General features: G+C 39.6%; 1 protein-coding gene across 5 annotated transcripts in view; it reads left to right on the top strand.

The window, feature by feature from the left end:
* Positions 1-9,191: 9,191 nt before the first annotated feature.
* The window catches only part of GEMIN8 (gem nuclear organelle associated protein 8), a 28,436-nt gene continuing 23,279 nt past the window's right edge, over positions 9,192-14,348 (top strand). The window contains exons 1-2 of one of the 5 annotated variants that reach the window (XM_067296785.1): positions 9,192-9,272; positions 10,093-10,144. The gene's annotated coding sequence lies outside the window, so the exon portion shown is untranslated. Of the gene's footprint in view, positions 9,273-9,456; positions 9,952-10,092; positions 10,145-10,189; positions 10,256-10,343; positions 10,487-13,127; positions 13,244-14,277; positions 14,298-14,348 lie in introns of those variants that run through there. The other 4 variants (XM_013951477.2, XM_013951492.2, XM_013951484.2 and 1 more) reach the window with 4 other exon arrangements.

Raw genomic sequence — 14,348 nt, 5'->3', positions numbered from 1 at the left:
TATAGTTGTCCTTTTTTCATCTCCTCCCTGACAACCAACTCCTGAATCAGTTTCAACTTTCATAGACTTATTTTGACCCATAAGGAAATACCCTGGAAAACCGCAAGAACCTCCATTACCAAAAAGTCAGCTGTAATTCCTGGAACACATGAGACCTGTGAACAGGTCAGATGTGGCTGTACTGTCAAAGTCATACCTCTCTGACAGCAGGGTTGTGCTGGCCCCACAGCAGGTGGATCATTTGAAACCTTGACTGCTAGAAGAAGCTGCCGAGGCTGGCTTTGTTGGGTTGTCAAGTCAATCCAACTGTGAGCTTAGCTCAGCCCTGTCCCAGTGCAGAGCCTTTGCCATCTCCTGTCTTTGTCCCCAGAACACCTTTCCACAACTCTTTGAGCTGTGTAATAAGGATCTTGTTGTTCTCAATCATATGGTGATTGAGTGATGCATTTGCAGGATCAGGAGGGCCTCCCTTCATTTGGGACAGGTTGACATGAGTACACATATAATCTACATTCTGCACTACTTCTCAATTGCACTTCTAGTTTCAAAGTATGTGTGACTAAATCCTTTTACAGCAGAAGGTATAGATAACACAGAGAAAGCCTTTTACCTTTTCAAAATTCTCTTTCAGCAAGAAGATTGGTCAACATGCTGTCATCTGTTTCAGGATGTAGGTGCAGCTATGTGTGTAATTATCATCACCTACTGTACTGGGTACACCTGTTTACAATTGTGGAAATTCAAGAGGTCATCAGTGAGGCAGTCTGCAGTAACAGCCTACAGTGTAAGAGGACTATGGCTCACAAACAGCCAGCAATAACAGTTCTGGACTCACAAGTATGTGCAAGAAATAATAGAACAAGAAAGGGAAAAAAAAAAAGAACACGAAAGATGATGGAGGGCAATGCTAACAAATTGAACTGCTACAAGACCTAACAAAGTACATAACTGAGTGATTTTAACTGAATTCAAAGTGTTATTCAGAACTTCTGTGACTAACCTCTGTCTGATTAAAGGCTGATTTTAAGGCTATGCAGAAGTCAACACCTGCACAATGATGAACAACCCTGATGCCTAGACATGGAATTTGCATAAACTCTTTCCAGACATAGATGACTATTAATTTTGATGGGATATGTGTACCCATAGCTCTTAGGTAGTTCATGACATTTCAGCAACCAATGAAGAAATCTAATGTACAAATAAAAACAACAAAAACCTGAAAAGACATTTAGGAAAGCCAGTTGTATCCCTAAAACGTCACACTTTCCCAAGCCTGTACTGGTGCAAGGGATTATTCCTACCCAGTTGCAGGACCTGGCACTTCCCTTTGTTGAACTTCATGAGGCTCCTGTCTGCCCATTTCTCCAGCCTGTCAAGGTCCCTGTGAACGGCAGCACAACCATCTGGTGTATCAGCCACTCCTCCCAGTCTGTTATCATTTGCAGTATAACTGAGTGGATTAAATATTAGTTTGGGACATTAACTTGGATTCGATGATTTTTGTGGACTAAATTCTAATAATGAACGGGGTATTTCAATATACCTATGTGTGCATCCTGTATGTTTTTGGGTATCTTTTGGGACTTAGCAATATTACAAAAAACACAGAGGAAAGTTTAAATCCAAATGAGAAAGACTTCCAGAGTTTCATATAATGATACATAGCTGGTGTAACCCACACACAGTTTGAGTCAACACACTTTCCTGGGGCCTGATTGTAACACGAGAACCCTCATCAAGCAGACGCTTTCTTTGTGTACAGTGGCATTTATGCCAGGAGTATTGCTCATGGGGTAGAAGCTATTCAGCATAGAAAGAACGAGCACAGGATTTACCAGGAAACTCAGTGACCTCCCTCGTTATTGTGGTCACAGCCATTCAGCTATACAACCCTCTCCTGTTCGAATAAAGCATTGAGTCTCTCCTTGGGTAAGAAAACCAAACCCTGGCCCACATCTAATGTCTTTACGGTCTTCATTCTTACTTGCTTCTTCACATGTCACCTGATGACTGCATGCATTACAGCACATTAACATTATTAATGAGTTTTCTGAATGAAAGATAGCTGATGACAAATGTGAAATAGTTCCATTTTTTCTATATAAGAGAAACAGTACAATGTCATCTCTATTTCCTAATTATAAATTTTGAGTGCTATTGCTCTATGATCATGGCAAAAAATGAACAAAAACAGATACAAAGACTAAAGACCAACAAGATGAATTTAAAAGACAAGATGAAAATGTATCATTATAATGTTTTACTGTTTGTATACATTGTGTAAAATTATCACATAAAACTTGGATCTAATTCATCATAAGCTGCTATGCTAATTGTCCCAGTGTTAAGCGTCCAGAAATGGAAATTTAGGAGTTAACTAAGTTCTCACTCCTCTTTTGCTTTTCAGACTCCGAAAATTCAAGTGGCACAAAGTCCCTTTTTTTAGCTTTCATGAAGAAGAGAGACCCTGTGCCATCCGAAAGCTAAGACAAGACCTCATACTTCAGCAAGCAACAGCTACATGTCAGGGCTATCTGGCAGATCTTCTACTACTCCGAAGCAACCAGTTTTGATTCCTCAGCACTGCTGTTTCAAGGAGAGGGTTATGTATTACCATTTGCAACATTCCCATCTATTGGCTTAGGTGGGGGTTTATGTTTTATAATCAAGAGTGTTGCCACATTCTCCTTTATTAACCTTCTGCACTTGTACAGTTCTTCTCGACAGGATTCATCTGGTTAAATGTACACTCTGCAATAAAAGTACCTCATGTACATCGTCTCAGGCTTCCTTGAAAGTCAGTGGAGAGAAATAAGCACTTCTGGGGTGTGATTCATTTCATCCCAAAATAGGTAACCAGCATACATCAGACAAACAGCACCTGAAAAACATAAGTGTGCTTTGCCAGTGACTACAATGGGATCTAAAGAGTGACTAGCTCAGGTGTAAATATCATTGTCACACTGTAAGCACGTAAAGCCAGTAAAAGGAATACTATTCCCCTTTCCAGTCAGGAAAGCCTTCAGAGGTGGTGCTTATTTTAATTGATTAACTTGTATCCAGATCATGGGGCAACAGGCACTACAGCAGAGAGGGATCTAGAGACATCTAACTTTGGCTAAGAGTGATGGCACTTAGTTCAGGAGTCGAGTTCCACTGTATATTTTCTTTGGCAGTAAAATTGGCTTTAAGATGTTTCTACCTCTCTCCCTACTCTTTGTCTCCAGTGGCCTGTTCCTTTCCCTTCGCTGCAATTCCCCTCCCTTTAAATGTGTTTATGCTGTAAGGACCAAAATGACTCTTTGGAGGGATCACAAACATCTCAAACCAGCTTCATCCACACCTTAAAGTAGTTACCTGAGCTCCCCCAACAGCCAGCGGTGAGAGAAAGGCACTTCCAAGAAAGCAATTCATTACAGTGGAATTATTACAGGTGTAATAACAACTAGGAAAACCTTCCAGACATGCCTCTCCCTCTCACCAGCTAGAGGAAATCTTTAAAGCCTACAGACTGTAAAGGAAGCTTACAAAGCTAGATTATATAAGGTGCTCTAACTCTCAGAAAGCTTGAGTTAGGTAAGAGAAGTCTCACATGACATTTCCTGCACACACACACCAGAAAGAGGCATCAATCTTTTCCTAGAAATTTTATGAACTGTAGATTCAAACTGTACAAGAGCCAGACCTAAGCAGGATTCACAGTATCTATTTGCTTGAACCTAAAACTAGAATTTGCATCATGATAGAAAATCTACTACAAATAATAAAATGTTAAATATGGCTTTGTCTTAGCAAAGGATAAATAGAGTCAAGTATTTAAGTGCTTTAGCTGGTCAACAATTAGTCCACAGTTTTAAGAATGACCTACTTGGATTATGCTTAAATCAGTAAAGCAACAGTAAAACAATACAGGTCTATACAGAAATTTGCACCAGTTTAACTTACCCACACATTTGGTTAACAGATGCACACTGCTCAAACAGTTGTACAAGAAAAAGAGGTTATTGCCTAATTTCCGACTTCCTGTCACCATCACCCTGTGCTGGGAACTACCATCCTTTCAGATTTGATGCCGATCTTATATAAGTGGTAACATGTGTTGCAAATTTAAAGGTTTTTTTTTTTTTTAATCCCCATTCATTGCACACTTTGCATCTTAAATCATAATCAGTTAATTAAATTAAATGGTTAATTAATGAATCTGAGTAGCTGACAAATGCTCTGTAATGATATGTAGACATGACAACTGCAGACACCATTTCTCATGAAGAAATTTCCCTATTCTAATAGCTGTTCTAGTCTCACTCTTCATTCTGTTGCCAGGAAGCATCATCCTGATTTTCAGCCTAGTTCTAGACTAATGTTCAACCACTGGAGCAACACTGAAAACTGCAAGGAACTAGTTACGGAACAAAGTAGCTCAAGAGGGTTCTACTGCATCATGGGACACCACGGATAAAACTGATCAATATGACCAAACTCTCCCTGTAATGCTTCTGGTCCCAATTCCATAAGGGAAGATCTCACACTGGAGTCCATAGTAGCCACCCTTTCCTCAGCTGTGTGAGCTTTGGGAAAGAAATGCAGGGGCACTTACTTCATTTAGACCCAGCTCACTTGTTTCATGTTTCATAGGTGTAGACCAAAAGGATTTAAGAATCAAGAATTAACATGTGAGATCTTCACTACATTTGGGTTGTGTGAGGGGCCAGATGAGGGGGGTGCCTTTGTAAGCAAACCTTTTGGCCAAACTGCTCCTCCTCCACGATAAAGGGTAGGTTTCAAACATGTAAAGGATCTACACAGGCTTCCAAAGTAAAAACAGCTCTTACAGCAGCAGATATTTTGTAACATGAATAATTCAGAAGTGATCCAGTGGCAGTAATCAGGTGAAACAATAAGAAAGAAATCAGTCGTTAGGAGGGAGAAGGCACTGATCTCACCGCTCACAAAACGCACATAATCAAAAGTTTATTTAATGTGATATTCATGTAGGTCCCGGAAGATAGTTAACTTTAGTGTTTCCATGTAGAGAATAACTGTGCAATAGCAAATACACAAATAAAGTAAGGCAGGTAGAAAGGAATAAAATAGGAAGCAATGAATGAAAAGAACATTGTATGTTTCATAAGAAGCAATATTATCCAGAAAAGTTGTATTTTTAAACCGAAATATTACAAAACTAAAGGCAGTACAATCACATTTTATAAATCTATATGGCAGCATCAGTAATGTGTTACTTTAAGTCTTTGTTTGATATTGATAACCTTAATAAAAACAGTACACATGCCATACCTTTGTGTAGTTTGTCTTGATAATGCCTTTCTTCCATACAAAGTACGTCAGTTCAGCAGTACCACGTCTTTGCTTTAATATATATGTAACATAAGAATCACTTTATCAATTCAGACCAAAGGTCTATCCAAGCCATTATACTCTCTCTGAGAGTAGACAATGGCAGATTCCTAGGAAATGAACAGGGCAAGCATACAGCAGTTCTTTCTTAGCGTACTCTCTGAGCATCTGGTAATTTACTCAGGGACTTCCTAAGGCAGAACTGTATCTTTATGACTAATAGTTCCAGATGGATGTTCCTTATATGAATTTGCATAATACCTTTTTTTAACCCAGTGACTCTCTGGGTTAAACTGGATGTTCTGCTGCCTGCAACTTTCAGCCATCAGTTTGCCATGCATAGAAGCAAGCACCATTGTGTGAGGTAGAGAAGCCAAGCCAGATCTATCTGTGGGAATACACAAACCAGAGGGGGGCAGGAAAAGCTGGAAGAGTCTCTAAGTGCATTGGGCACTCATGAGAAAAAGCAGTCTGGTAACTGCATATTATATTCTGTCCAAAGCACTCAGGACAGAAAGGGTGTGTGTCTATGAATTTCTTAGCCACAGGTAAGTAAAGCAGAAAATGTTTGTGATGCAGGGCCTGAACAGGACCACAATTCAAGTCTGCTGTGGTATCTAGACCCCTCAGCTCTATACAGATGCCTACCTCCTGTGGGAAATCATGGAGTGAAAGATTAACTGGAGGAAAGGTATATTTAGATATTAGAGAAGCTGATAGTGTTTTAAAAAAGGGTGTTTTATTGCTCTTAACATGCTGAAAATGTTTAATATGTTTATTTCTTATAATTAATCTCTTGCCAGTTTTACTGTGGGACCATTACTGCCAGACTATCTCCTCTAGCACTCTTATATTTGTGCTAAAGCAGCAAAGTGGTGATAAAATAAAACCTTCAGCGATGATCCCTGCATTATGCTACCTAGGTAATATTTATGTCATTTTAAGTGTGGTATTCAAGTAAGGAAAATATATTCAGTGTCACCGTATTATAGTTACAAAACTAGAAATTCAAAAGAGAAAACTATAGACAGAGGTCTCCAAATGAACATTTTAGCATATTCAAGTTATCACACACCATACACTTCAACCTTTTATGAGGTATGCATTTTCCAGAGGCACTGGGATGACAGTCTAAGCCCACAGGCACTGAGCCCAGTGTGTCCTGAGCATGTTAGGTCTATTGTCCAAAGAGATAATATTGGCAAACCATGTCCAATACACTCACAGTGTGTATGAACTCTACAGCATATGCACTGGACCATTGGTCTACTATAATCCAAGGTAATCTGGACACTTTGTACCTGTACACCAAAGACATGGCCAGTGAATAGTCCCTACGTACTTTAGTAGACATACCTGGAATTCAAGGATGCCATGCAACTTGAACAGAAATACTTCCACTACTCTAAGCAGGCTGCAGGACACCCAGAAATCCTAGGCTAATATTGAAGTACATGATGTTGAAATACTCGGACGTAATTTCCTTGCAAAAAAGAGAGTGTTCTTAATGATAGCAGCCCTACCTGTAGCATCCAGGGGTTAAAATGGTCAGTAAGGCTGAAGTCACATGTTCCATCACCTACAGCACCTTAAGATATTACAATTGCTGGCTGTTTTGCTGTTATCACCTTACCACAGAGTAAGCAGAATGAAATGTGAGTCTTCCTCACTCAGCATTTTAATCTCACATTGTACTGCCAGATGTGTACTGCAGTGATCTAGCTGGCCAACTGCCCACAGAGTGGAAACTTCCATGAAAAGAGTAAAATAGGCAGCAAAGGGGCATTATCTTCCTACATTAATTTAGCTAGATTCACTGAAGGATGTCAACTAACATTCTTAGATTCTGAAGCATTCAGACACATGCTTTATGTGCGCATATCCCTATACTAAAACTACTTAAGTATATACTTCTTTGAATTTGAGATTTTATACTGATGATAGCAAATAAAGCAAAGTTTGGATTTGTTTATAATTTGAACATTTGAAGAGACTGGATATAATGACATTATCAAAATGCTGTTGATGAAAAATATATACACCCCAATGTGATGACCAGCAACTGCAGTACCATGCAGCTCAGTGGGGAGATGAGTCAAATGCAATATGTGCATGAGTTATTTTAGGTCGATACACTGTAAGCATCATAGATTAGACAATTATATTTTATATTTAAAATTTGTAAGTGACAAGACAATTTATATTTATAAGTGACAGTCACATGAAGTGCTCCTCTGCTGCTGTTGCAGCACCCAACAGCATAATCAAAATGCTCTTGGTAAGAAAGAATATACAAGAGCAACAAAAACGGACTGTTTCACATTTTGACTATCGTGCTCTATTGCTGCCTATTCTGATTTAAACATTTAAAAGATTTGGCCAGTAAGTCATGTGTTTGGGGGTTTTTTTGCAGGGGGGGAGGGGTTGGGTTTTGGTTTGGTTTAGTTTAGTTTTTTTACATCTGTATTCATCATAGAGGAACTCTGAGAGGCTCCTACGCTAGCGTCTTGAGAGGCGCATCTTTCTCAGCTGACATATCTGAGCGCCGGTAACAAAAAAATAGCTTCTAAAACTAGAAACTGAGCAAACAGTGGCAAATCTGCAGGGCCAGAGAGTATTTACCTAACTGTTCTGAAAGGAACTAAAAATTGAATTAATTCTGAATGATTCCTTGAACACAAGTATCAACAAGTTGTATCACTTAAAACTTTCTCAGTACAAAAATACAAGGTAGTTGAATTGATGCCACTTATAAAATGGCTTCCTAAAAACATCTGGGGATCTTATAAACTATTAAATCCGATTCCCATACAGGCAAATCAGTGGAAATTATTTCAAAGAATAATTTTAGTATATATATAGGAGATAAACGTAGAGACTTGATATATTGAAGGAGAGTTGATACAGTTCTTTGTAAAGTGAAATCATGCCTCATATTAGAGTTTTTTAATTGGAGCAGGTGAACATGGGAAATTGTCTTGATATAGTTTGCTTGGATTTTCAGTGGGCAGGCAGTTATGTCAATGCTGAAAAGAGCTGAAAAATGTGAATAAAATGGGAGGTTCTTGTATGGAAATACTGATTAAAAATAGAAAAATTAGAGAGGAGAAATAAATGTTAGTTGTCACAGTAGAAAAAGAAGGCTGGGGGAAATCCTGCCAGGATCTGTGCTTGTACTGTTCAACATACCCATAAATGATCCGGAGAACGGCACAGATGAGATGGTGAAAGTTTGGTGATGGTACTCTGTTATCTAGTTATGGTAAAGATAAGGGTTTCATTGACCATGAAGAACTACGGAACAACATTATAACACCAGGCAATGAAATAGCAAGGAAAATTTAAGGTACACAGATGTAAAATACTGCACAGGGGAAAAAGCAAGCACAGCTACACTGGCAGTGATAGGCCCTGAACTGACTGCTCACACATAGTCCTGTGAAGGCATCAGCTCAACAGTGGTCCAGAAGCCAAACAGAAATTTTAGGAATTAATTAGGAAAAAAAAAAAAAAGAGGACAAAATAACATTGTGTCACTAAGCACCGCACACCCACACTCTGAATAACAATTCAGTCTGCTGGAGGCCACCTGTCTCTGCAACTCCAAACCACGCAGCGCGAGAGGAAGCGCGGCGAAGGGCCAGTGGGAGCTTCACGGCCTTTCGGCCGCCACACGCTTCTCTCCCGCCGCGAAAGGCGGCCGCAGCGGCGGCAACGGCCGCCTGAGGCAGCGGTGCCTCTGCGCGGCGCCACAAGATGGCGCCGCGACACTGGGAAGGGAAGGAAGGGGCCGGCGGAAGGGAAGGGAAGGAAGGGGGGAGCTCGGTGCGCCGCGCCGGAAGGGAAAGGAAGGAGGCAGCACCGGGGGCGGCCCCGCTCGGCTCCCCGCGCGCGCAGGAGCCCCGGGCCGCCGGGTGGGTGCGGAGGCGGCCGCGGCCGCGGCCTCCCCCGCCGCGGCCATGACAGGGCTGCTGGGGGGGGAGGGCGGGAAAGCGCACAGTTTGGGAGGGAATTAGTTTTGCTTTCAGAGCTTGGGTGGGGGGAAGGAGGGGGGGGTTATTCCACACATCGGTTTTTCCTTGCATTCCCTCTGGAAAGTGTAGGCCTCCGGGCTGAGAAGGCTTCTGCGTAGTTTTAAGAGCGAGAGGTCCCGCGTGTGCCGGAGGCTGGGGTGTATGGGCGGACCTTTGTGTAGCGGCCTGTTTTCCTGCCCACCTGCAGTTTGATCTGTTTGCAGTGCTTGGCAGAAACAAGAGCTGTTTATCTTTTTTTGTGATCTGGTGATGCTTGAGCACTCTGATCAGAGTTTGAGCACTGCATGTCTTGGACCAGGAGCTTAATTTTGCCTTAAAAAAAGCTACAGCCTAGAAGTTTCTTCCCCTTCCTATCCATGTTGCTGTTATTTATGACTAAACTGACAGAGTCATGTGAAACAAAAGCTAACTGGGGCTACTAATAATGGTACAGCTTTTAGCGCTTCACCTTTGACCTCTGGCTGTTGTCCAAATAGCTTTTGGATTTGTTTCCTGGATCCCAGAGAAGACCCTCTTTTTGGGAGCACCATAGGATTACACTGCCTCAGGCTCTGCTTTGGTAAAAATATGCCTCAACACAAACACTAAAGCTTGATCTACATGCTTTTTTTTTTTTTAACAGGTTTAATACTTAAGAGAACTGCCCCTGCCATGAACATAATTTTGACATATATGTAATTTGTTCCCCTTCTGTTTGCAGGAATTACCAGTGCTGGTGTGAGGACACTGAGGTGAAGACATCGTAGTGGTCGGTAGGTTTTCATAGCTCAGCTGACTCTCCTAGTTGGATGATAGCCAGCTGTAACTGAATCCTAAGTGCCAGCCAGATCCTGTGTTTACAGCCATGCGCAAACAAGAATGCAGTACGTAGTGCTGGGGATTTCTACTTTTTTTTTTTTTTTTTTTAATAGGGGAATATTTGTACTGCCAACTGTCTCAGCACTCACAGACTTAAATTTCTGCATGACTGTAACTGGAGCACTTTGGTATTAAAGTTAACGTCATACACCAGCAGTACACAGTATTAATCTGAAGTAGAGCATCAAAATGCTCTTCAAACCTTCCCCTCTCCTGGTGGTAATCCCACACTAAGGGTAAGCATTAGAAGTATAAAATGAAATGGGTTTTCATGGGAAGATGCTCACTATTGATATTGTTATATGGCACGTTTTTCTTACTGAACTCTTGGCATATTTTTGAGAACATGTAGTAGGGCTTCAATATTTTATATATTTGACACAGCTAGAGAAGGTTGGTTAGTTGGAGACACCTAACAAAAGGCATGGGATTTTTTTTGAACTAGTCAGGTAACATAGTCAAATCTACCAAAGCCTTAGGAGGAGGATGCTGAGTTAACAAGAATGATGAAGAGCGTGGAGGGCATCCTTTTGCACCTTGCTGTCATCAGTAGCAATACTGATAGCCTTTTCCCTTAATATGTGGTGCTTTTAATCAAAATTTTGTTAAACACGTGATTTCTCTATTCACAGGTTTTGAGGGAGGAAGCTTTCCTTTCTGATTAATTTAATCTCTGAAATATGAATTGCTGTACTAAATAGTCGCCATATTTTTGCAAAAGCTCTAATATGAATGCTTTTAATTTCTGCATCTGTTTTTAAGCTTCAACCAGTTTTGTGTGTTGAATGATCTGCTGGCCAGAAATTCCACTCACTGATTTGAACAAGTGGAATAAAAAATAGTATCCTACAGCAATACTGGATCTAGCTTGGTTCTTCAGTGACTATTTGTTTTATTTTTTTGCATAGATTTCTAAAAATATATTTCTGGAGATCCTGTTTTTAAGATAACCGTGATGAGAATATCCTTCCCCTGCGCCCCCTTTTTTTCCCCCTTTCAAGTATTGCACCAGTGTCCTTCTGCCAGAGGTAATGGTTTGGTTAGGAGGGTATTCTGTTTCTCTTGATACCTTATGTGCTATTACCTTCCATGCTTGCATACTAGTGATATGTTTGTCTGTCTTATGAAATCCTGATGACCATGGGCACATTCTTCTGTTCCCATTCTATGACAAGTCATTTTTTTAAATATGCTTGTAGTTCCTGGTATGTTCGTGTTCTAAATCTGCCCTATTGATACAAATCTTCCAGGTATAAAGAGTCCACTCAGGATATTGCTACTGATTATAGGAGTGAGTTTGAAGTACACAGCAAAATTGGTGTTTAATATATTGCATTGTGAAACCCATTGCCATGGGAGGTTGTGGAAGCCCCAAGTATTCATGGATTCAGAGAAATGTCACATTTATGGAAGATAAGTCAGATGTTAGCTTTTAAATGCCAAAAGCAGTTTGGACCTGAAAAAGTATCTAAACAGCCACTTGCAGGAATCGGAGGAAATATATCAGAAATAATATTTTCTATATGTTTGCTCTAGTGTTGTGTTTTATTAAGTATCTGTTACTGGCCATTTTCAGAAATTGAGTTAGGGACATCTCTGGTCTGACAGAAAAATACAGGCCACACAAGCTAAAGGAGTAGAGACAAAAGCAGCAGCAGTAAGCAAAAGATGTGGTCAGCTTAAGCAGCTAGTGTTTTTGGCATTTCTGATTTAAACATAGTTTCCTTCTTCAGAAAAGCTTTATATATTATTTAATGAAGTTCTCTGCTGAATTTGTTGTAATTTCACCTTCCTTTAATTACATCTTATCTTTCTATCTTAATACTATACAACAGGTTAATTAATCCTGTGCTCTTCAGTGTTCTGAATAAGATCAAAACCTCCTTGTCACTACATCAGTGGATTTTTTTGATCTCTACCAGTAACCTCAAATATGGCAGCTGGAAGCACTGTGTGCAAGACTCCACTAGAGGGCTTTGCTCCTGTAGTATGAATTACATTACCAAGTTACAAAAAAATAGTATTTCATGGCTATGTTTCACAGTATGACAGACACTGTCTCAACTTCTTTTGACTCCAGTGGAATTGACATTGCTTTGGTTAGATCTGCTTATTTTCATTAATGCTTACTTCACAGGGAGACAGGCATATTTTGATGAAAGGCAGTGCATCCATGTTTAATCTCAATGGAGAAATATTTTAAACTGAAAAAAAAGAAGTAATAAAATTTATTAAAAGTAACTTTTTAAATTTTTTTATCATTAGTGATGAGCATAGGCAAGCAGATTTGTTATTTAAAATTCTAGATTTTCTGGCTAATTTCATATGTTCACTTGCTTCCATATTTTATTTAAAAAAAATATAGCAGTTGCTTCCATATTTTATTTAAAAATATATAGCAGTAGAGTTATCACATTTGTTTTCTACTTCTTATCATATTTCCTATTTTGCATAGTTTCTTTTGGAAGAGTAATTCAACGTAAAATAAAAATGAACTCATTCTTTAATTTAGTGTCCCAGCTTGTAGATCCATTATGCTATGCCTTATATTTCTAGTCATGTTTCATACTTAATTTATGAAAATAAGTTATTCTGTTTGGCAGAGCAGGTTTTTCATATTTGGTAAACTAATATAGTTGGATAGACTTGCCAAGATTTTTTCTCTTTCCTCTCGTTCCCCTTCAGAGAGCATACATACATGCTGTATACTAATGTAGCATCAGACTTCACCATCTACTGCTTTAAAAACAGTGAAATCAGTGTGTTTACATTAGGCTCTGAACCTGATTTCTATTTGTGCTGAAGCTAGTTCAAAGACTTCTGCCACGTAAGAACTAGAGTGATCATGAACTTCTAATATACATAATTTTTCTGCAGCGGAAAATGGAAGAATCGGCTACCATGAGCTTAGGTTTTCAAGTATGAGAAAAAGACTCTTACGGTGGCCTTGACACTGTCCAGATGGGTATGTGGAGGACACAATATGTCCATATGTAAGTCATGAGAATGGAAACACAAATTTTGAAGAGGTAGCATGAGCTATTCCTTTCAGTTCATTTCAAACATCTTATTTCCCATGAGTCTTTAATATATCTGTGGTTTACTAGTGCTACAAGTCACTGCAGTGTTTTATGAGTGACCTTAGCTCTACGTTTTGTTCCCCCTCCTCTAGGCAGGCGGGAGAGAGTACAATGAAGTCACACATTTTTGGCTGCCTAATGCCCAAATCTGCAAGCCTTTACTTGCATGAGTGTTTGCATTGATTGCAATGGGACTGCTCATGTATGTAGGACTTCTTGTAGATAGGTTGGTGTGACCATGGGTTTATGCATTTGAGCTTGGTGTGTGCTATGCAAAGGATGATAGTTTGTCTTTGTGGTAGCTTCATGATTTGCATTTTCTTTGAATGTTACCCATTCCCATTCTCCTTTCACTCGGTACTGCTTGTCTTAAGAGGCAAAAAGTTGCTATTTAATTAGTAGGTATGAGACAGAACACAATCGTGATATATGTCCTGTGTTCATACGCTCTGGGAAAAATTCTCATGTTACGCTGGTATAAATTCATAGTAGTTCTGAAAAAGAAAATGCTGTGTTGGCTATGTTCCAGTAAAGCTGGAAATAGCATTTGACCATGTCTTAGTAGTAGTTTAGTGCATTAGTAGTTTAGGGTAGTTTAGTGCATTGAATTCCTGTTATCTTTCACTGGCTTTACATAGCATCAGGTTCAAGCTGTGAGTGACAACATGAGGAGAAATATGTGGTCTTAATGTAATAAAATATTGTCAGGTAGGGAGGGAATTATTCAGAATGTTTCTAAATGGTTCCTGCTGGTAAATCACATTGAAAATGATGACAATTGTAAGCCCTGCCTGGTGCTTATAGGTATTTTTTGTTCATTTGTTTTCTAGTTGCCCCTCTTCCTCTCCCTTTTTCCTCTCATCTGAGAATGTGTTTGCAATCCAAATTGGTGTGTGTTTCCTTTACTGCTGGCAGGATTGGGATGAGATGTCTGAAGAAAAAGAGAAATAAAGCAAAAGGAGGAATTGTATGCAAACAGAAGTGCATCATAGGTTTAATCAGAAACCTTACTACTTGT

The sequence above is a fragment of the Apteryx mantelli genome, chromosome 1 (genome assembly GCF_036417845.1).
Source record: "Apteryx mantelli isolate bAptMan1 chromosome 1, bAptMan1.hap1, whole genome shotgun sequence".
Classification (NCBI taxonomy): Eukaryota; Metazoa; Chordata; class Aves; order Apterygiformes; family Apterygidae; genus Apteryx; species Apteryx mantelli.
This window is presented reverse-complemented; position numbering and strand designations above follow the sequence as displayed.